This window comes from Heterodontus francisci, chromosome 5 (assembly GCF_036365525.1).
Source record: "Heterodontus francisci isolate sHetFra1 chromosome 5, sHetFra1.hap1, whole genome shotgun sequence".
Classification (NCBI taxonomy): domain Eukaryota; kingdom Metazoa; phylum Chordata; class Chondrichthyes; order Heterodontiformes; family Heterodontidae; genus Heterodontus; species Heterodontus francisci.
The window spans coordinates 114,828,499-114,850,936 of NC_090375.1; the positions used below are offsets into that span (position 1 = coordinate 114,828,499).

Consider the following 22,438-nt stretch of genomic DNA (forward strand, 5'->3'; position numbering starts at 1 on the left):
ACGTTGCCAGGCCTTCAAGGGTTAAATTATGAGGAGAGATTACATAAACTAGACTTATATTGCCTGGAAAATAGAAGGTTAAGGGGTGATTCGATTGAGGTTTTTAGGATTTTGAAAGGAATTGATAGGTTAGACAGAGAGAAACTTTCTCCATTTGGTGGGCCAGTCTAGGACAAGGAGACATAACCTTAAAATCAGAGCCAAGCCACTCATGAGAGAAGTTAGGAAGCACTTCTTCATGCAAGGGGTGGTAGAAGTGTGAAACTCTCTCCCACAAAAAAGAAGTACATGCTAGCTCAATTAATAATTTTAAATCTGAGACTAATTGATTTTTGCTAGTCAAGGATATTAAGGCATATGGAGCCAAGGCAGTGGATGAAGTTAGGATGCAGATCAGCTCTGACCTCACTGAATGGTGTAGAACAAGCTCAAGGGTTTGAATAGCCTACTCCTGTTTCTATGACAGGTAAAACAATATATCCAATATCTTAAAATAAATAAAATAACTGAAATGTTAACCCTGTTTCTCTCTCCACAGATGCTGCCAGACCTGCTGTGTATTTCCAGCACTTCCTGCTTTTCTATCCAATATCTCACTGTGAGAAAAAGCATAGTGTTTAAGAAATATTGATCACTTCAATTTTAGAACTTTGTGGGAGATGAAGGGAAATTTCACAGAACTTTAACAGAACTTTCTGTTCAGAGGCTAAAGAATTGAAACTGCTCATTTGCAATAAATGTATCAACAACACCAACTTGCATAGAAATAGCACCTTTAACATAGGAAAACATTCCAAAGTGTTCACAGAGGCATCATCACAAAATGGATTTTGAGCCAGCAAATAATAATAAGCGTCACGAATGGATGCGAACCTCCTTGTGAATTATGTTGTGCATTTGGGTATTAATGTCAACCGCCATTTTATACAGCATGTTTTAAGTTTATACTTCTGCGTTCTGGTTGTCAAAATGGAGGAGAGAGGTGATGTGAGACAGCCACTTGAAACGAGTCTAGCTTTAGGACCCAGGAGATCCCTTTTTTAACCTGCCTGGACTTGACATTGTAACAATTTAAGGTACGGCCTGTATGATTATACAGCTGCCATGTGCTAGAGACACATCTCCCTACAAGAAGCCACAGCCTGTCTTCAAGCTACATTGATTTTTCTCTCTAAGGTCTTTTCAACAAGAAAAATTGATGAGAAGCCACACTTTGAAAAATCCAGCAAGAAACAAACCAACCCGAAATCAAGCTGCAGTAACAGCAGAAAAGATCTGATTTCTACCCGTTTTCTCTCCATCTGAAATAAGGTGACTTCAGCAACTTAGCGGTCTCCATTATTACCTCTGAGAATGCAAAGAAAAAGAAATTTGCAACAGTTCCTTTTCTATTCGGCATTTCTAATCTGTGATCTCCAACTTTTGGGCACTTTTTTTTGATATTCATGGACACTAGTTTTAAATGAAATCCGTATTAGCTAGTAGTTAAGATAAGTTTCAATTTAATAAATGTCCTTGCCTTTTTTTATGCCTTTAACCTTTCCCTGAACGTTTGTAAACGTGCGTGACAAATTTAAACCCCTTACCAAGTTTAAGAGTGTGTTAATAAACCCTACTTCTTTGTTTTAACTTTAAAATCCATGTTATTGAAGCAGTCATTTATTATTAAGGTTTAAGAAAGGGAAAGAAATTCACCACTAATCTAGTTATGGACAGGTGCTTGAAAAAATAGGGAAATTTGATCAGAGGGAGAAAAAATTAATTAACTATCTGTTTGTAACATAAGGGTGACCAAAAGTTTATTTAAAGAGGTGAGTTTTAAGAAGAATCTTATGAAAGGAGAGGCAGAAAGGTTTATGAAGGGAATTCCAGAACATGGGGCCTGTTTGCCAATGGTAGGCTAAATTTTGGGATGTTCAAGAGGCCAAGAGGGACGGATAGTTCAAGGGGGTGGTCTGTGGGACTGGAGGAAATTATGGAGACTGGGAAGAGGCAATGGTTAACCCATTTTAAAAATGGTGTTTTAAAAATTAGCTGTTTCTTAAGAATAAATAAATAACTGGGTTGTAAGTCTTTGTGAGTTATGTTCCTGAAAATTGACCAACCTCAAAATGATCAGGGGTCAATAAACTCCCCTCCCCCTACTGATCATGGTTGGCTTTTTGGAGGACCAGGAGGTTTTGAAAAGAGATGGGGACAACACATAAAGATACAGAACCATTTACAATGTCAGCTGATGTGGGGGCAGGAAGATATGTTGAGTAGTCAGCAGTTTAGTTAGTGAGAATGAAGTCAAGAGAATGGTCGGTGGGTCTCATGGACGAGAGGAGCTTATTACTAAGGAGCTCATAATTCATAAGGGCAAAGGCATCTGAAGCATTTAACAAATGGGTACATATTGTTACTAATGTCTTGATGTCTGTTTTATTTATAATATACATAGTCTTGATTATTATTTACATAGTATAACTGTTTTCCCTGCTGAAATTTGAAGTGAATTCATGGTGCACTGTTGGGTCTCATACACCCAATTTGTCTACTACTTTGGGAAGAAGAGCAGAGGGAGCAACTAAGGAGGGCTCTTTTCCCTCAATACATGATGCCTGAACGCCAGCAACAGGCAGAACAAGAAGCTAAGGATGCTCTGAATTATAACGTCTAGGAAGGGCATTATCAAAGACAGGCACTGGTGCATAATCACATCCTCAGGACAAGGACAAATTACCTTCAAATGTCAGAGAGGCAATGCCAGAGATGCCTAAGGATGTCATGTGAAATGGACACACAAATTTTTAGGATCCTGTGGCATGACCTGCAACTGCTTGGGTTTGGTGGGAATCCCATGCCAGTTGCCCACAAGGTGACTGCTAAACTCAATTGTTTTGATAGTGGGGACTTGCAGGGATCGATGGGTGACATATGTGGCCTATCACAGTCTGCGACCCATAGGTGCATCAAAGAGGTGACCAATGCCCTATTTCGTTGTGCAAATGATTTCATCTACTGACCTGTAGATGTGGACAGCCAGGCAGCAAGGTTTGCGACCTTCAGAGCCATCGCTGGATTCCCTAGAGTGCAAGGTGTGATCAATTCCACTCATGTAGTCATTAGAGCTCCCTGTGATGAGACTGCTGCATTTGTGAATCATAAAGGCTTCCACATTTTGAACGTACAACTGGTTTGCGACCACAGGAGAAGAATAGTGCATGTTTGCACACGTTTCCCAGGGAGCTGTCACAACTCATACGTTTTGAGGAACTCACAGCTGCTAGGAGCTTTTGAGGAACCAGCCAAAGTAGACAGCTGGATCCTGGATGACAAGGATTACCCACTTTGTACATGGTTGATGACACCAATGTGGCATCCCCAAAGCGCAGCTGAAGAGAGGTACAATGTTGCTCACGCATTCATCAGAGCCATTGGCATGCTGAAAATATACTTCCACTGCCTTGACCAGTCTTGAGGGGCTCTTCAGTACACACCACAGAGGGTGTCACGAATAATTGTTGTCAGCTGTGCCTTGCACTACCTTGCAATTAGACACAGCAACATTCTGCAGGCAGAGGAATAGGAGGAACACCAGTCTTCCTCCTCAGATGAGGTTGAGGAGCAGGACAACAATGCCAACTATGCCATTATAGATATAAGGGCCATTGAGAGACATACAAGGGACATCAGGGAAAACCTCATATTTGCATGTTTCAGCCAACATTAAGCCACTTCATAAAGGGACGTTGGGAGGAGAAAAAAAAGTCTCCAAATATGTTCACATACGCCATATTCATTGCTGCAATCAAAAAGAAGGGCTCTTCTGACAACAGCACATGAACCCTGCAGTGGAGATGTGCCTAGGCCTGCATGCTATCAACTTAATTAAAAGCGACCTGCGTCTCCATTTGAAATATTGTTCTGCATCAAGGCATTAACCCGCACACACAGGAAGCTACAACGTGGCAGCGCTTTGATGTGACCAGCAGATCAAATCTTCTCAGGGCTACGATGGAACCGAAAACGCACCAGTGCAAGGAAAGTAAGGGTGTGACCGCAAAACCACAAATGTAAGGAATGTTGGAAGTGAAAAATCTGCAAATGACAAACAGCCATCATTGAAGACTGAAGGCTCAAATAGCAATGATAAATGGACACTGGTCACTTTCTGAAATGCTTTGCAAGCATCAATGCACTCCTGCCATAGGCCTGCAATAAACATTTTGCTTTTCATCTGAAACAAAGCAAATGATTTACAAGAGTGCATCAAATATTAAAGTAAATAAAGATGTATTTAAACCTCTGCAATATGTGTGCAATATTTACAGCGCCCTTGCCACGTTCATGCTCAAAATTGTTTCTTTTTCTGTTTTCTACCACTACATCTAGGTGCTACCCCAACATTAGCAGCTGAGGTGGCGGCAGTCAGCTCAGTGCACTGCCCACTGCTGTAGATGACCATGGCCGTCGTCCTCTGGAGGAACGGGGCCTTGAGGGCTTCATCCTACTAGGGTGTGCTCGCCTGACGGAAGTAAGGGGGTCAATGTCATGGGGTGGGGTGGTGGGGGGGTGAGGGCGAGATGCTGCTTACCCTGGGGTGTCCTGAGAGGAAGGCCTGGGGCAGCTGGCACGCGCTCATCCTCCATCTGGGTGCATGATGGCACCTGCCTGCCTCCATGAGGAGGAGCACCCATATGGAGGTCCAGGTTCCTCGTCCGCCTCTTGCTTACACTCTGCTGCTTGGAACCCATGGCTATAGTGTTGGAATGCAGGTCAGAGTGCATATGGCTCGAGTGCTCATCCAGACACACCACAGAGCTCACAAAATTCTCAATTGAGGAAGCCATATGCTCATATGCCTGGGACATGACAGATGTCATGGCTTGCATGGACACCTCCATGACATGCGCAAAGCCACGCATGACCTCAAGCATCTCAGACATATTTTCCACATGGCTTTGCTGCACATCCAGCAAATGTCTCGTAGCAACAAACAGAGGATCATCATGAGCATGGGGCTGAGCAGGGTCCTGGTCTGCAGCAGTCCTCCAATTGTCAGGGGACCCGGCTGGCGCACATGCTCCCTCAGCTGCTGGGACATGTCTGTAATGTGCCCACCAGCTTGTGACCAAGATCCTAATCTTAAACCCCATGTAGACTGTGTGGATGTATCTGCGCTGGCGGAGCTGGAAGAAGAGGCAGATGACGGTGCACCCTCTGGGGCATTGACTTCATCTTGCGCCGCAGAGGAGGAGTTTTGGGCCTCGTGGCATTCAGAGACTTGAGTGCGGGCACCTGCAGTGGAGACACAAACAGAGGCACATTAAGCATCAGCTGAACATGAATTCACACACACTTTCCTTTGCTTTGCACATATGACTGCAAGACAGAAGATGACACTTCATCCTTACGCCTTGAGGACACAGAATGTACTCTGGGTGGGGGCCTTCAAAGTCCATCACCAAGCGTGCCTCAGTAGTACCATGACTGACCAAGCTGGCTGAGTCCTAAAGGACATAGCTGCTAGACTGGGTCTGCGGCAGGTGGTGAGGGAGCCAACAACCAACCTCATCCTCACCAATCTACCTGTCGCAGATGCATCTGTCCACGACAGTATTTGTAGGAATGACCACCGCACAGTCCTTGTGCAGGCGAAGTCCTATTTTCACATTGAGGATACCCTCCATTATGTTGTGTGGCACTACCACCACCATGCTAAATGGGATAGATTTCGAACAGATCCTGCAACTCAAAACTGGACTGTGGCCCATCAGCAGCAGCAGAATTATATTCAACCACAATCTGTAACTGCATGGCTCAACATAGCCCCCACTCTACCATTACTATCAAGCCGGGGGATCAACCCTGGTTCAATGAAGAGTGCAGGAGGGCATGCCAGGAGCAGCACCAGGCATACCTAAAAATGAGATGTCAACCTGGTGTGAAGCTACATCACAGGACTATACGCATGCCAAACAGCGGAAGCAGCATGCAATAGACAGAGCTAAGTGATCCCATAACCAACAGATCAGATGCAAGCTGCTACATCCAGTCGTGAATGGTGGTGGACAATCAAACAACTAACAGGAGAAGGAGGTTCCACAAAATATCCCCATCTTCAAAGATGGGTAGCCCAGCACAACAGTGCAAAAGACAAGGCTGAAGCATTTGCAACAATCTTCAGTCAGAAGTGCCGAGTGGATGATCCATCTCAGCCTCCTCCTGAGGTCCCCAGCATCACAGATGCCAGTCTTCAGCCAATTCAATTCACTCCACATGATATCAAGAAATGGCCCTGGATACTGCAAAGTCTATGGGCACTGACAACATTCCAGTAATAGTACTGAAGACCTGTGCTCTAGAACTGGCCACGCCCCTAGCCAAGCTGTTCCAGCACAGCTACAACACTGGCATCTACCCAACAATGTGGAAAATTGCCCAGGTATGTCCTGTGCACAAAAATTACGACATTCCAACCCGGCCAATTACTACCCCATTAGTCTACTCTTGATCATCAGCAAAATGATGGAAGGTGTCCTCGACAGTGCTATCAAGTGGCACTTTCTCCGTAATAACCTGCTCACTGTGCTCAGTTTGGGTTCGGCCAGGGCCACTCAGCTCCTGACCTCATTACAACCTTGACCTAAACATGGGCAAACGAACTGAACTCAAGAGGTGAGATGAGAGTGACTGCCCTTGACATCAAGGCAGCATTTGACTGAGTGTAGCATCAAGGAGCCCTAGCAAAACTGGAGTTAATGGGAATCAGGGGGAAAACTCTCCACTGGTTGGAGTCATACCTAGCACAAAGGCTGTGGTTTTTGGAGGAAAATCATCTCAGTCCCAGGACATCACTGCAAGAGCTTCTCAGGTTAGTGTCCTAGGCCCAACCAGCTGCTTCATCAATGACCTTCCCTCCAACATAAGGCCAGAAATGGGGATGTTCGCTGATGACTGCACTATGTTCAGCACCATTTGCGACACCTCAGATACTGAGGCACTCCAGTCCATATGCAACAAGACCTGGACAACTTTCAGGCTTGGGCTGATAAGTGGCATGTTACATTTGAACCACACAAATGCCAGGTAATGTCCATCTCCAATAAGCGAGAATCCAACCATCTCCTCTTGCCATTCAATGGCACCCATCACTGACTCCCCCATTATCAATATGCTGGGAGTTGCCATTGACCTGAAACTGAACTGGACCTGTCATTTTTTAAAATTCATTCATAGGATGTGGGCGTTGCTGGCTAGGCCAGCATTTATTGCCCATCCATAATTGCCCTTGAGAAGATGGTGGTGAGCTGCCTTCTTGAACCGCTGCAGTCCATGTGAGGTAGGTACACCCACAGTGCTGTTAGGAAGGGAGTTCCAGGATTTTGAACCAGCAACAGTGAAGGAACGACGATATAATTCCAAGTCAGGATGGTGTGTGACTTGGAGGGGAACTTGCACATGGTGGTGCCTTTGTCCTTCTAGTTGGTAAAGGTCACGGGTTTGGAAGGTGCTGGTTAAGGAACCTTGGGGCATTGCTACAGTGCATCTTGTAGATCGTACACACTGCTGCCACTGTGCGACGTTGGTGGAGGGAGTGAATGTTTGTGGATAGGATGCCAATCAAGCGGGCTGATTTGTCCTGGATGGTGTCGAGCGTCTTGAGTGTTGATGGAGCTGCACCCATCCAGGCAATGGGAGAGTATTCCATCACACTCCTGACTTGTGCCTTGTAGATGGTGGACAGGCTTTGGGGAGTCAAGAGGTGAGTTACTCACTGCAGGATTCCTAGCCTCTGACCTGCTCTTGTAGCCACGGTATTTATATGGCTACTCCAGTTCAGTTTCTGTCAATGGTAGCCCCTAGAATGTTGATAGTGGGGGATTCAACGATGGTAATGCCATTGAATGTCAAGGGGAGATGGTTAGATTCTCTCTTGTTGGAGATAGTCATTGCCTGGCACTTGCGTGGCACGAATGTTACTTGCCACTTATCAGCCCAAGCCTGGATATTGTCCCGGTCTTGCTGCATTTCTGCACAGACTGCTTCAGTATCTGAGGAGTCGCGAATGCTGCTGAACATTGTGCAATCATCAGCAAACATCCCCACTTCTGATCTTATAATTGAAGTAAGGTTATTGATGAAGCAGCTGAGGATGGTTGGGCCGAGAACACTACCCTGAGGAACTCCTGCAGTAATGTCCTGGTACTCAGATGATTGACCTCCAACAACCACAACCATCTTCTTAAGCGTTAGGTATGACTCCAACCAGCAGAGAGTTTTACCCCTGATTCCCACTGACTTCAGTTTTGCTAGGGCTCCTTGATGCTGCCTTGATGTCCAGGGCAATCACTCTCACCTCACCTCTTGAGTTCAGCTGTTTTGTCCATGATTGAACCAAGCTGTAATGAGGTCAGGAGCTGAGTGGCCCTGGCAGAACCCAAACTGAGCGTCAGTGAGCAGGTTATTGCTAAGCAAGTGCCGCTTGATGGTACTGTTGATGACACTTTCCATCACTTTACTGATTATTGAGAATAGACTGATGGGGCAGTAATTGGCCGAGTTAGACTTGTCCTGCTTTTTGTGTACAGGACATACCTGGGCAATTTTCCACATTGGCAGATGGATGCCAGTGTTGTAGCTGTACTGGAACAGCTTGGCTAGAGGCGCGGCAAGTTCTGGAGCACAGGTCTTCACTATTATTGCCGGAATATTGTTAGGGCCCATAGCCTTTGCAGTATCCAGTGCCTTCAGCCGTTTCTTGATATCACGTGGAGTGAATCGAATTGGCTGAAGTCTGGCATCTGTGATGCTGGGGACTTCGGGAGGAGGCAGAAATGGATCATCAACTTGGTACTTCTGGCTGAAGATTGTTGCAAATGCTTCAGCCTTATCTTTCATACTGATGTGCATGGCTCCCCCATGACTGAGGATGGGGTTATTGTGGAGCTACCTCCTCCAGTTAGTTGTTGAATTGTCCACCACCATTCATGGCTGGTTGTGGCAGGACTGTAGAGCTTAGATCTGATCTGTTGGTTATGGGATCGCTTAGCTATGTCTACTGCATGCTGCTTACACAGTTTGGCAGTAGTCCTGTGTTGTAGCTTCACCAGGTTGACCCTTCATTTTAAGGTATGCCTGGTGCTGCTCCTGGCATGCCCTCCTGCACTCTTCATTGAACCAGGGTTGGTCTCCTGGCTTGATGGTATTGGTAGAGTGGGGGATATGCTGGGCCATGAGGTCACAGATTGTGGTTGAGTACAATTCTGCTGCTGCTACCTTCTTGACCAATCTTCCATGCGGGACCTTTTCAAAAGCCTTACTGAAGTCCATGTAGACTACATCAACTGCTTTACCCTCAACTACACACCTAGTCACCTCCTCGAAAAATTCAATCAAATTTGTTAGACATGATCTCCCCCTGACAAAGCCATGCTGACTATCCTTGATTAATCCCTGCCTCTCCACGTGGAGATTAATCCTGTCCCTCAGAATGTTTCCAATAGTTTCCCTACCACTGATGTTAGACTCACTGGCCTGTAATTACCTGGTTTATCCCTGACACCCTTCTTGAACAATGGTACCACACTCGCTGTCCTCCAGTCCTCTAGCACCTCTCCTGTGGCCAGAGAGGATTTGAAAATTTGTGTCAGAGCCCCTGCAATCTCCTCTCTTGTCTCACATAACAGCCTGGGATACATCTCATCTGGGCCTGGGGATTTTTCCACTTTGAAGCCTGCTAAAACTGCTAATACCTCCTCCCTTTCAATGCTAATTTGTTCAAGTATATGACAATCCCTCTCTCTGATCTCGACACCTACATTGTCCTTCTCCATAGTGAACACAGATGGAAAGTAATCATTTAAATCTTAAATAAGATAATTCTTATCTCTAAGGTAACAGTGGGTGATAAAATGTTTTCTTTAGCACCTCTGAGGCATCTGGGTTCCCCTTCTGCACTTTGTCCTTCGTGGATTCTGAATCTAATTTGCTGGGTTTGGTTAATTTTGGATTGAGAAACTGACCCTTTGATTCTTCAGTGGGCTCATACACACTGACCTCTATAGTTTTCTTGTGGCTTTCAGAGTGTTGTTTACCTTAGGGCATTTTACCTTCCCTTTTCCCTTTACTTCAGGGATAGTTTTTTTTCCTAATCTGCTCCACTCTTGCTCACAGGTGGCTGTCCAGCTTCCGCTGCACACCCCTGTGACACTTCAGCTTGGTGAAGCATCTCCCTCAATTTTGGCTTGCCTGTTTGGGAATTTTCTTTGTCCATATTTAAATCTTTTAAGAAGGTTTCTGCTAACCATACCTCTGGTGCACTCCCTACAACCTCTGCTAATTTTATTTCAGCACCTTTAAATTCTACTGGCTTCATCTTGGCGTCTTTAAATTCTACTGTCTCCATCTTCGCCTCTTTAATTTTTTTTTATTCATTTGTGGGATGTGGGCTTCGCTGACTAGGCCAGCATTTATTGCCCATCCCTAACTGCACTTGAACTGAGTGGCAAGCTAGGCCATTTCAGAGGACATTTAAGAGTCAACCACATTGCTGTGGATCTGGAGTCACATGTAGGCCGGACCAGGTAAGGACAGCAGATTTCCTTCCCTAAAGGACGTTAGTGAACCAGATGGGTTTTTACAACATTCAACAATGGTCACCATAAGACTAGCTTTTAATTCCAGATTTATTAATTGAATTCAAATTTCACCATCTGCCATGGTGGGATTCAAACCCATGCCTCCAGAGCATTAGCCTGGGCTCTGGATTACTAGACCAGTGACACTACCACTATGCCACAGCCTCCCCTCTACTGGCTTTCCTTTAGCCTCTTTAATCTTTTTACTGGCCCTATCACCCCCTGTGGGATTTTTGGGACTTCCTCAGTCCTCTGCAGCTGCAGAGAATTTTGTTTGTTCCCCTAAGTTTCTCCAGTCTCCGTGGACTGCTCTGGACCCTCTGGATACAATACTGTGCTTGCTTCCAAGTCATTGCCCAGCAATAGGTCAACCCCCTTCACTGGTAAGCTCAGAATGACCCCAACTGTCACTACCCCGATGACCAACTTATTCTTCAAGTAACTTTCAAACATTTTCCAGTAAGCCCTTTTACAAATACTGTGGTATTTGTTCTGCTTTTGGGTGACATTTCTGTAAGTTGTGCTACAAGTAGTGCTTGAAAACAACCGGTATCCCTGAGGATGGTTATCTCTTTGCCTGGGGCCTGGGATATAAAAGAAGTCATTTGGAGCAGATGCTCACTACCTTCATAACTAGTGACACTGTCTTGACTGCAGCACCCCCTGTTGGTGTTTTGAAATATCAACAATCTGCCTTGACATGCCCAGATATTCCACACTGGAAATACATCGGGCAGGCCCCTACTGGTTTATCATCTGGGTTCCTTCTTTTAAAAGTTGGAGACTGATCTGGTTTTCCTTCCCAACTCTCCTTTTCTCATGAGCCCATCTCTGCTTCAGCTGCATCCATCCTATCTCTCCCTAGCCTGCAAGAGTTACTGGACCCAAATGTATTCTGAGTTAGGGGTCTGTATGTTAACTCATAGTTGTTGGCCATTTCTGCTGCTTCTCTTACCCTTGTAACTTTTTGCTTTTCAATATGTGCTCTTATATTAACTGGGATGCTATTTTTAAATTCTTCCAGCAATATTAGTTCTCTCAAATTTTCATATGAGGGTTCTAGCTTGAGAGATTGTATCCAGCGATTGAAAGCCATATGTTTAATTCTTTCAAATTCCATGCAAGTCTGGCGGGTCTTCTCCTAGTGTATCTGAATTTTTGTCGATAGGTTTCGGGTACTAACTGATATGCATTTAGAATAGTTGTTTTAGTTTTTTCATAGTCAGAGGAACGCTCTTCTGATAACAGAGAAAAAGCTTTGTGAGCCCTACCTACGAGCTCGCCTTGTAAGAGGAGAGTCTGATATTCTTTTGGCCATTTTAGCCTGGTAGCTATTTTCTCAAAGGAGATAAAATATGACTCAACCTCCTCCTCATTAAATTTTGGCATGAATTGTGAGTGTCTCAGTACATCAAAATTTTGCTCCGAATTGGGGATAAGGTTTGAGTGGCTGGTGGCATTTTCATCTTGCGCTCGTAGCCTTTCTAACTTAAACTGTTCTGCCTCTCTTTCCTCTTTTTCATTCTGAAACTGCATCTCCGCTGCTTTTAGCTGAATTTTAGCTAGGGTTATTTTTTCAGACTCAGATTCCTTGATTTTTTCTTCTGGTTCAGGGGTAACTTGAAATAGTTAGCTAGGCTCTTCACCATTTCAGGTTTCTTTTTTGTTTAAAAGTGACTCCCACCTCTGTAGCTAGGGTTTTAAAATCTTCAATGTTTAGGTGATTTAATTTATCATGGGATACGTCTCCCTGCTCTACAAACTCCTTAGCATTAAAGGTGGCCACCTCTTTTTTTTTGCACCGCAGAGAAAAACAGAAGAATACAAGAAAACCTGTTTGTTCACTTTTCCACAATTTTAGAGGTCAATTTTCCGCCCGTTTTCAAATTTCGTGCTGATCTGATCGTTCAGATGCTGGCTTCGAGCCCCCAATTTGTTACGGCCAGGTGGTAGGGGGTGTGGGTTATTCCCACTGTTCACCTCCCAATGGACCACAGCAAGAATTTTTGTTACTAGGGTTTTAACCCCTTGTGTTTTATTTGTCAAATAAACAGACAGTGACAGGTTTTCTTGTAGGTTTAAAACAGAAGATTAACTATTTATTGAACAACATTCATTCCAGAAATGGTCACAACCGCACCCATGCACACATTCATTTGCACACAGACACAAAAGAATAGATAGAGAGGAAAAGGGTAAGTGGTTTGAAGTGAGGTAGTTATTTGGGGTTCATAGTAAACTGTTAAATTATCTTGGAGGACAGTTTCTCCTTTAAAGTTACAGGCCTGAGTGGTTTGTAGATTTTCTGGTGGTTAAGACTGAAGTCTGGAGGCAGTGGTCACTTTCAGTTTTCTACTGCACCAGGCTGAAGTGTAGACTTCACAGTAGGGCTCCTTCTTGTTTTCTTTCTGGATCCCTCACAGCTCTCAGCTGAACAAGCTTTTTGTGATGTACATAATAACATAAGAAATAGGAGCAGGAGTAGGCCATTCGGCCCCTCAAGCCTAGCCGCCATTCAATAAGATCATGGCTGATCTGCCCCAGACCTCAACTCCTCTTTCGTGCCAGCTCCTCATAGCCCTCAACTCCCCGATATTTCAAAAATCAAACACCTCCTCTTTAAATACTTTCAGTGATCTAGCATCCACAACTCTCTGGGGTAGAGAATTCCAGACATTCACTACCCTCTGAGAGAAGAAATTCCTTCGCATCTCAGTTTTAAATGAGTGTCCCTTTATTCTGTAACTATGTCCCCTAGTTCGAGATTCCTCCACTAGTGGAAACATCTTCTCAACATCTACCCTGTCAAGACCCCTCAGAATCTTGTATGTTTCAGTAAGGTCACCCCTCATTCTTCTAAACTCTAATGAATAAAGGCCTAACCTGTTTAGCCGTTCTTGATAAGTCAACCCCTTCATCCCAGGAATCAGCCTAGTAAATCTCTTTTGAACTGCCTCCAATGCCAGTATATTCTTTCTTAAATACGGGGACCAAAACTGTACCCAGTACTCCAGGTATGGCCTCACCAACACCCTGTACAGTTGTAATAAGACCTCCCTATTTTTAAACTCAAACCCCCTAGCAATAAAGGCCAAAATTCCATTTGCCTTCTTAATTACTTGCTGCATCTGCAGGCTAACCTTTTGTGTTTCATGCACAAGAACACCCAGATCCCTCTGTGCTGCACTTATTTGGAGTCTCTCTCCATTTAAATAATAGTCTGCCTTTTGATTCTTCCTACCAAAGTGCATGACCTCATACTTTCCCACATTAAACTCCATCTGCCAAGTTCTTGCCCACTCACTCAACCTAGCAATATCCCCTTGCAGATTCCTTATGTCCTCAACACACAACATGCCCTCCCACCTATTTTTGTATCGTCAGTAAATTTGGATATATTACACTCTGCCCCCTCCTCCAAGTCATTAATATAGATAGTAAATAATTGAGGCCCTCGGACTGATCCTTGTGGCACTCCACTGGTTACATCTGTCCAACCTGAAAAAGACCCATTAATTCCGACTCTCTGTCTTCTGTGAGTTAACCAATCCTCAATCCATGCTAATACATGACCCCCTATCTTGTGCAATAATCTTTTATGTGGCACCTTATCGAATGCCTTCTGGAAATCTAAATACACTACATCTACCAGTTCCCCTTTATCAACTCTGCTTGTTATAGCCTCTTAGAAATACAGCACTGAAACAGGCCCTTCAGCCCACTGTGTCTGTGCCGACCATCAACGACCCATTTATACTAATCCTACACTAATTCCATATTCCTACCACATCCCCACCTGTCCCTATATTTCCTTACCACCTACCTATACTAGGGACAATTGCTAATGGCCAATTTACCTATCAACCTGCAAGTCTTTTGGCATGTGGGAGGAAACCGGAGCACCCGGAGAAAACCCACACAGACACAGGGAGAACTTACAAACTCCACACAGGCAGTACCCAGAACTGAACCCGGGTCGCTGGAGCTGTGAGGCTGCGGTGCTAACCACTGCACCACCTCAAAGAACTCTAGCAAATTTGTCAAACATGATTTCTCTTTCACAAAACCATGTTGACTCTGTTTGATTGTATTAAGCTTTTCTAAATGTCCTGCTATTTTTTCCTTCATAATATACTCTAGTATTTTCCCAACGATCGATATTAGGCTGTTGTGATCAAGAGAGAGAGATAAAAAGATAAAAATCTCACATTTTACCTCCATCAGGAGATGCAGGGCCCCCTTCCTGTGGTGACCAACGATGGACCAGGATGTGGCTACTTCACACCTTTTTTGTTTCAGAAGAACCCATTCAATTCAGGAATGTCTCTTGATGGTGTCAGGATGGATGTAATTGACACCTCTTAGTTTGGAATGTATCTTTTTTCCTTAACAGATAGAGAAACAGTTTGAATATACAGATCACATTAGCCTGACCATTTTGCAACACGTTGTCCACTTTTTTTTTGAAAAGGAAAGGTCAGTTTTTATAACTCTTCAGTTTGGTTCTGTATTTTCATTGCTGCACTTCTCGTGAGCATGACAACATATAATATAACAATGTATAAGTCATTGGGGACAGAACTCAATTAAAGCCGTAGAAAGAAAACTGCCGAGGAAAAGACGGTCTCTGGATACGGAATTGGGGAGGGGGAAATAGCTGACATTCATCCGGTTTTTATAACGTAGCACTTCAAAGGAAGATTTGATTATGATATTCCAGTGTGAAATTGCGAAAGACTTAAGGCACTGTAAATTTCAGTGTTGAGTATTCTGACAACGTGCCGAAGTTACCAGTAGGGGCTGCAGACTAGATGGTGCACCCAATGAAACGCTGCTAAATGAACAACTCAAAGGACAGAACGCCAGCAGAAAGTCAAGGGCTAACTTGAAATCAGGAGTTGGGTTCTGCTTGCTAAAATAGAACATTACTTTTCACAACTTGGCTGGTTTCTGCCGATATTCCTTGATTGACAGTTGGTGGAAATGAGCCAAGAGTTCCGACACGTCAGAGACTTCAGTTAGAAGTTCAGGGAAAGAGAAAGAAGTAAATTTCTCACCGAGAACCTGGACTGGTGGACTCTCGGATTGTACCAAAGGTCATAAGGACCATTTCGTTACCGAGACCTGGCCTTGAATCGGGGCGACTTGTCGTTAAATTGCAAAATGTAAGTTTAAAGTTTGTGAACTTGTTTGGGTTGTTTACAGAGGCCTCATTGGTGACACTGAAATTCTCCACCCTGTGCAGCAGCAACTCATTTATAACGGCATTGGCAACTTTAGTTGCAGAAAAACCGCCCTGAAAATTAGGTTTAAAACGTTCTTCTTTCTCTGCTTGCAGTGCAGATTACACAGCCGGCTTGTAATAGACATTCCATTTTGGACTGGATATTTAATTAACGAAGCGCAGGAAAATTCGGCAATTGGCGAGTTGGGGAGCGCGCGGCACGCTGTGCCCGGGAGCGGGGGTAGCACGCGCCCGGGTGCGGGCGTGGGTGGGGGAGCGCGCGGCACGCCGTGCCCGGAAGCGGAGGTGGGGGGAGCGCGCGCCCAGGAGCGGGCGTGGTTGGGGGAGCGCGCGGTCGGGGGAGATTCCAATTGCGGGCTCGAGCTCGGATCGACCTGGTGAACGGCTGAATGGAGAAGTTTGAAATGGGGCAAGTGGTAGAAAACTGACAGCTGAGGCCAAGAACTAAGGTTTTGATCAAAAACCCTCTGAATGGTACGTAACGCCCGAACTCAATTCAATGCTCCCTTTAAAAAAAAAATGTAGTCCTCGCAACAATGAAGATTTAATATTGTATTCACATTTCCGAAATTCCAGCTCCCCAGAGAGTATTTCGAATCGGTCTACAAATTGTATGTCAAATGAAAGCAGATATAAAGTTCAGCTGCCGTATTCTACTTACTGTTTTAAAGTAAGGTGGAAAAGTCAAGTCTACCGTTAATATATTTTTTTTAGGTAAACCAATGCATAATGTTCTATAACTAAGTTGGCAATAAGATAAGTAGTCAAAGTAGCGACTGCAGTAGTTTCAATATTTACCTGAGTACTTTTAAACTATATCGCCATTATATGCTTCTAAAAGATTTCAGCAGGCTTGTTTTTGTTTACATATCAAATATTGAAGTACCACATTATTATCGGTGTAAATGCTGGTGTTAATCAAAGTGTTAACCAGTTTGCAGACTTGCCAACATTTTTGCTTTATTTATTTGGATGGTCTTGACTTCGAACGCTGGCTGCGCAGACGTCTATTTTTGTCAATGTTTGATCTACCTGAATCTGAGAATACAGCATTGCAGTGTAGAGTTCACTAGGGAAAAATGTTCCATTTCTACCGAGTCACCGCTCCCAGCAGATGCACCTCATCAGAATCTGCAAGGATGAGAAAGGCAGTATGAATGAGTCTGGTTGTGAATCTAGCGTCAGCTAGCATACCCCTCACTTGAATCTTTATTGAAAATGTTGAGTCAGTAATGAAATATAGTACAAGACCTAAAAAGTTGAATGAAGTAAGTATTCTGTTTCAATATTTACATGCGAGAGAAGCATTAACCTGCAACTTTTTGTGAAGGTTAGAATATGGAACAACTGCATTTCCCTTTGCTTCGAGGGCTAGGAAAATTAGATTTAAATTTTAAAAATTAAAATATTATCTGTTATTGCTCCAAATTCACTGAGTCAGAGGGGTGGCAATAAAGGAGGAAATGACTTGACAGTGGATCTGTGCATAGGAAGTAAATGACCATTCAAAAAAATAACATCTTGCATTACTTTATCCCAGTGTATTACTTTGCTGAAGAATCAGGATATAGATTTTGGCATTGTTAACTGTAGTTTAACACATGCAGTAGAAGTGCTGAGAGACTGGCTCAGTTGGTAAAAACAGTGTGTAATTGCACCATACAGATTGTAAGGTCTCAGGCTTGATTCTGGTGTCTGATAGCTGGTTTGTGCTGTTAGCTGATGTCTGCTGGAGTGGCAATCAAGGTTCTGGAGAGAAGGTTATAATCCAGTGTTCCCACTCCTGATTGCAACCCAGTGATCCTTACTGGGTCTGTCAACAAATGTATCTCTGGTGAGGACAAGATTGGGATTCAACATAGGAGCAGGAGTATGCCATACAGCCCCTCGGACCTGCTCTGCCATTCTCTGGGGTAGAGAATTCCAAAGATTCATGACCCTCAGAGAAGAAATTCCTCCTCATCTCTGTCTTAAATGGGCGATCCCTTTATTCTGAAACTATGCCCCCAATTCAAAAACAATGAAAAGCTGTGCTATCTGGTTGTAGTTTATATATTCAGTTCTGCAGTTTTAACATGGTGAGTTTTCAGTCACAGCAATACAATGTTGCTTAGGTTGAGTGTTTTCACATACAGAGAGCCATTCAGCCCATGACATGGTCAACAGTTCCTAAAAGTCAGCTGCAGGACTTCATGATGAGGTCTGGAATCACATCTTCCACTAGTCGTCATGGGCAGGAAAGGTGTGAAATAATGTTATAGCTAAGGAAAAACTGGAAGCAATAGTTTTTATTTTGGATACATTACCATTTATGAGCTCTCCACAAATAAGCCTCTAAGTTCAGTTTCTTCACCTAAGCAATGCATTGGGGTAAGGTAATTCAAAATGTTAGCATTATTTTGAAAGTTGTTCATTTACTTCCCATTCACAGCCCCACTGGCTTAGTCATTCCCTCCTTTATTGTCGCACCTCTGACTCAAGACACTAGTTTGGCCTCAGCTGGAGTATTGTGTCCAGTTCTGGGCGCCGCACTTTAGGAAAGATGTGAAAACATTGGAGAGAGTGTAGAAAAGATTCATGAGAATGGTTCCAGGGATAGATTGGAGAAGAGAAGGCTGAGAGGTGATTTGAGTGAGGTATTCAAAATTATGAGAGGTCTGGACAGAGTAGATGGGGAGAAACTGTTCCCACTCATGAAAGAATCAAGAATGGGAAGGCACAGATTTAAAGTAATGGGCAAGCGAAGCAAAAGTGACAGGAGGAAAATCTTTTTTCACACAGTGAGTAGTTAAGGTCTGGAATGCATTGCCTAAGAGTGTGGTGCAGGTTCCTGCAAGATATTCAAAAGGCAATTAGATAATTATCTGAAAAGGAAGAATGTGCGGGTTTATGGAGAGAAGGTGGGGGAATGGCACTAGGTGAATTGCTCATTTGGAGAGCTGATGCAGACATGATGGGCTGAATGGCCAAAATTGTGAGGGACCTGAATAGAGTGGATGTGAAGGGCCTGTTTACCTTAGCGGAGAGGGCAGTGACCAGGGGGCATAGATTTAAAGTGATTGGTAGAAAGATTCGAGGGGAGATGAGAAAACGTTTTTTCACCCAGAGGGTGGTGGGTGTCTGGAACTCACTGCCTGAAAGGATAGTAGAGGCAGAAACCCTCAACTCGTTTAAAAGGTGTCCGGATATGCACCTCAAAAGCCGTAACCTGCAGGGCTACGGGCCAAATGCTGGAAAGTGGGATTAGGCTGGGTGGCTCGTTTTTTGGCTGGCGCAGACACAACAGGGCGAGTGGCCTCTTTCTGAGCCATAAACTTTCTATGATTCTTCCCAGAGAGTTTTATAGACTGAATCTCCTGGTATATATACCTTTGTATAAACTTGGAACCATTATGGTATGCCATCCCAATCTGTGTGCTTATTAAAGCAAAAAAAAATTGGCATCACGTGGCACCTTTATCACATCAATGGTGCTTTACAACAGTTATTTATTTTTTTTGAACTGCAGCCGCCCTTTGTAGGGAAACAGCAGCCAAAGTGCTCACTGTAAGATGTCTGAAACAAAAAAAATGAATAAGTCCCCAGATAATCTGTTTTGGTGATGGTAGTTTAAGGAGAAACATTGGCAAGTAGAACTTCCTGTTCTTCAGTTTGTGCCATGGGATTTTTTTTTGTATCTGTTTGATCAGGGAAGTGGGGCCATGGTTTAGCACCCCAACTGAAAGATGGTCCCACTGGTAATTAGTGTTCCCTCAGCACTGAATTGAAGTGATGGCCTAGATTATTTGCTGAAGTCCATAGGGAGAACTGACCATCTGAACTAGAGGCCCACACGTGGTCCCAAATGAAATGGCCTGACACCGACAGTACTTGATTTCTGCAATGGGCTTTATATTGTGCTTTTACTATATAAGGATATGTTTTACTGAGATTACTCTGTAGTATGTAGTTATTTTCATTATTTTTGTGAAAGGTTGTCCGTATCCTGTTGTGGACATGCATATTATTCCATAGTACACTTTGTCTAAATAAACTTGATTTATCTTTCTTTTACCTCTGGATTTCATTGTTTCATCATTTTTCTGATAGCCAGGATCGATAAAGATAAATTTCAGGTAGTCTGAGCCATCCCTTACGTTTTCTACACATGCACCTTGTTAGATGTAATCATTGCAAAAGTGCAGTCTTTTCAACAAGGGCACAGATTCCAGATCATGAGTGGGCAGTTTACTAAGCATTATTGCTTGGATTTAGCTACTATTAAGTTTACCAAGTAATTGAAATAGAATCTCTTAAAGATTGTTATGAGGATTTTGGTAACAGCAACTTGCATTTATATAATGCTTTTAACATAAATATATGTTCCAAGACAGTTCATATGTAGGCCAGGGGAGAGATTGGGGGTGACTGAAAACTTGGTCAAAAGGTGGATCTTGAGGTTCTAAAAAGATGGGAGCAGTTTAGGGAGGGATTTTCACAGAGTAAAATTGGATGAGAGGCCATAGAAAGATTTCCGGATGAGGAGATATTGATTTTTAGGATTTGGGGACTTGGAGCCAACACAGGTCAGTAATGGTCGGGATGATGATCTAAGAGGACTTACTGCAGTACAGGATATATGTGGCAGAGTTAAGATGTTAGAGTTTATGGAGGATGCAGAATCAGTTGCTAGCAAGGAGAGAATTAGAATAGTTGAGAAGTGCAAAGGCATGTATAAGGTTTTCAGCTGTGGAGGATCTAAATTGGGGGCGCAGATGGGCAGTGTTGCAAAGTAAGCAGACGTAATGGTTTATAGGATATGGAGCTTAAAGGTCAGTGCAGAGTTGAACAGCACACTAAAGGTTATGAATAGTTTTGTACAGACTGAGAGTGTAGCCAAGGAGAGGGTTAGAATCAGTGACAAGTGAACGGAGTTTGTGGCAGCATTGAAAATAATTGGCTTGGTCTTTATGCAGGAGGATCCATCCAAGTCTTGATGTCAGATGAGCTGTTGGACAATACTAAGGTAGTTGAAGGGGTAGGTGGACAATGCATCCTGGATAGGCCTCACTCAACATAAGCAATGCTCTGTGATGCCGTTTGCGTGTTAGCAATTCTGTGGTGTCTGTTTGTTCCACTGTCCAGAATGCATACTTGAATAAACCTTTTTTTTGCAGAGAAAGGAAATCTTCCACCCTCCTCTTATTTTCTTTATCTAAAATATCTGATGCTTTGACCCAGTTAGGAATGTGGAAAAGGAGAGCCTTATAATGGAATTGCACAAAAGTCACAATATAGCATGGCCTGGATTTTGTGATCAACAGCAAAGCGATGGTGCTCACTGCTGATCTCCTCAAAGAGAGCTGCCCACAAAGATCTAATGACCTCTGTGGCATGGATTTCACCTTTCCCAGCATTTAATTTAAATCTGGCGCCAAGTCGTGGCTGGCTGTATGGATGGCCTGTCTTGTCAATCAGAAGTTCCACAAGTGCATGTTGTGAACTGCTGCTTGCGAGTGTGAGTCGCGTCAACTAATAGTGATTGGGCTTGAAACATGTATGAATTTTTAAGCTCAGGCTTCTGTCACAATGTCAGGAAACATTATTACAATCATTCAAATGCACAAGACCTAACTTGTAGCAGTTTTTAATCATATTATTGTAAATATTAAAATGTATTCGTGGTTAAAGTCTGGAATGCACTGCCTAAGAGTGTGGTGCAGGCAGGTTCAATCGAGGCATTCAAAAAAGAATTAGATAATTATCTGAAAAGGAAGAATGTGCAGGGTTATGGGGAGAAGGTGGGGGAATGGCACTAGGTGAATTGCTCATTCGGAGAGCCGGTGCAGACTTGATGGACCGAATGGCCTCATTCTGTGATTTTGTATTTCCATTGTCGCTGGGCTGCTTCGCATGGAGGTGATGCTTGCGTGTGCCTGTTATTTAAATAGGGCAACAAATAGGACCATGGTAATTATAGTACTGTGCATTTGATGCCCATTGTAGATAGACTATTGGAAAGTGTTATCCTGGATTTGAATTCTTGTGAACTGGAGAGTTAAGTGGTTATTTGGAATTTCTAGTGCAGCTTGAGGAAAAGTAGACCCTGTCTCAGTAAACTGATTAAATTCTTTGAGGAAATTACTTGCATATGGTGGAAGATTCTCTAGATGTTTTATACAATGATTTGCAAAAATGTTTGATAAAGAACCATCATTGGAAGAGTTAAGTCTTTTAGACCAATATTGCTGTACAAAATTCCAATCGGATACTTCAAGCATGTGGGTTGTTATGAATGGGGCCTTGTCACAAGTGGAGCTTCATGTTGGAACCATTATATAATTTTTATTACTGATTAGGGCATAAGTAGAACCATTCTTGAAGTCACTGATGACATAGTTGTACGGGGTTAATAATTTAGACCACATTAATAGGTTGCCAGCTTAGAACAATTAGTTGCAGTGTGGCAGATACTCAATGTAGACAAATGCAATGTGATGTATTTGGGGTATCCTCCAAGCATATTTATACCATACCCGAAAGTGACCTGGGGCTGATAGTTTTGATTCCAGCACATGGTTGAACCAAG

At 43.5% G+C, this 22,438-nt stretch overlaps 1 protein-coding gene and 1 long non-coding RNA gene across 4 annotated transcripts in view; one reads left to right on the plus strand and one right to left on the minus strand.

The window, feature by feature from the left end:
• Positions 1-468: 468 nt before the first annotated feature.
• LOC137370013 (uncharacterized) lies at positions 469-15,683 on the minus strand. The gene is made up of 3 exons (XR_010975062.1): positions 15,555-15,683; positions 14,841-15,010; positions 469-5,283 (listed from the first exon to the last, which is right to left on the minus strand). It is a non-coding gene; the product is annotated as an uncharacterized lncRNA (long non-coding RNA).
• Positions 15,417-22,438, plus strand: part of sgk3 (serum/glucocorticoid regulated kinase family member 3) — a 155,163-nt gene continuing 148,141 nt past the window's right edge. For 2 of the 3 annotated variants that reach the window (XM_068031940.1, XM_068031938.1), the window contains exon 1: positions 15,417-15,790. The gene's annotated coding sequence lies outside the window, so the exon portion shown is untranslated. Of the gene's footprint in view, positions 15,791-16,197; positions 16,345-22,438 lie in introns of those variants that run through there. The other variant, XM_068031939.1, reaches the window with a different exon arrangement.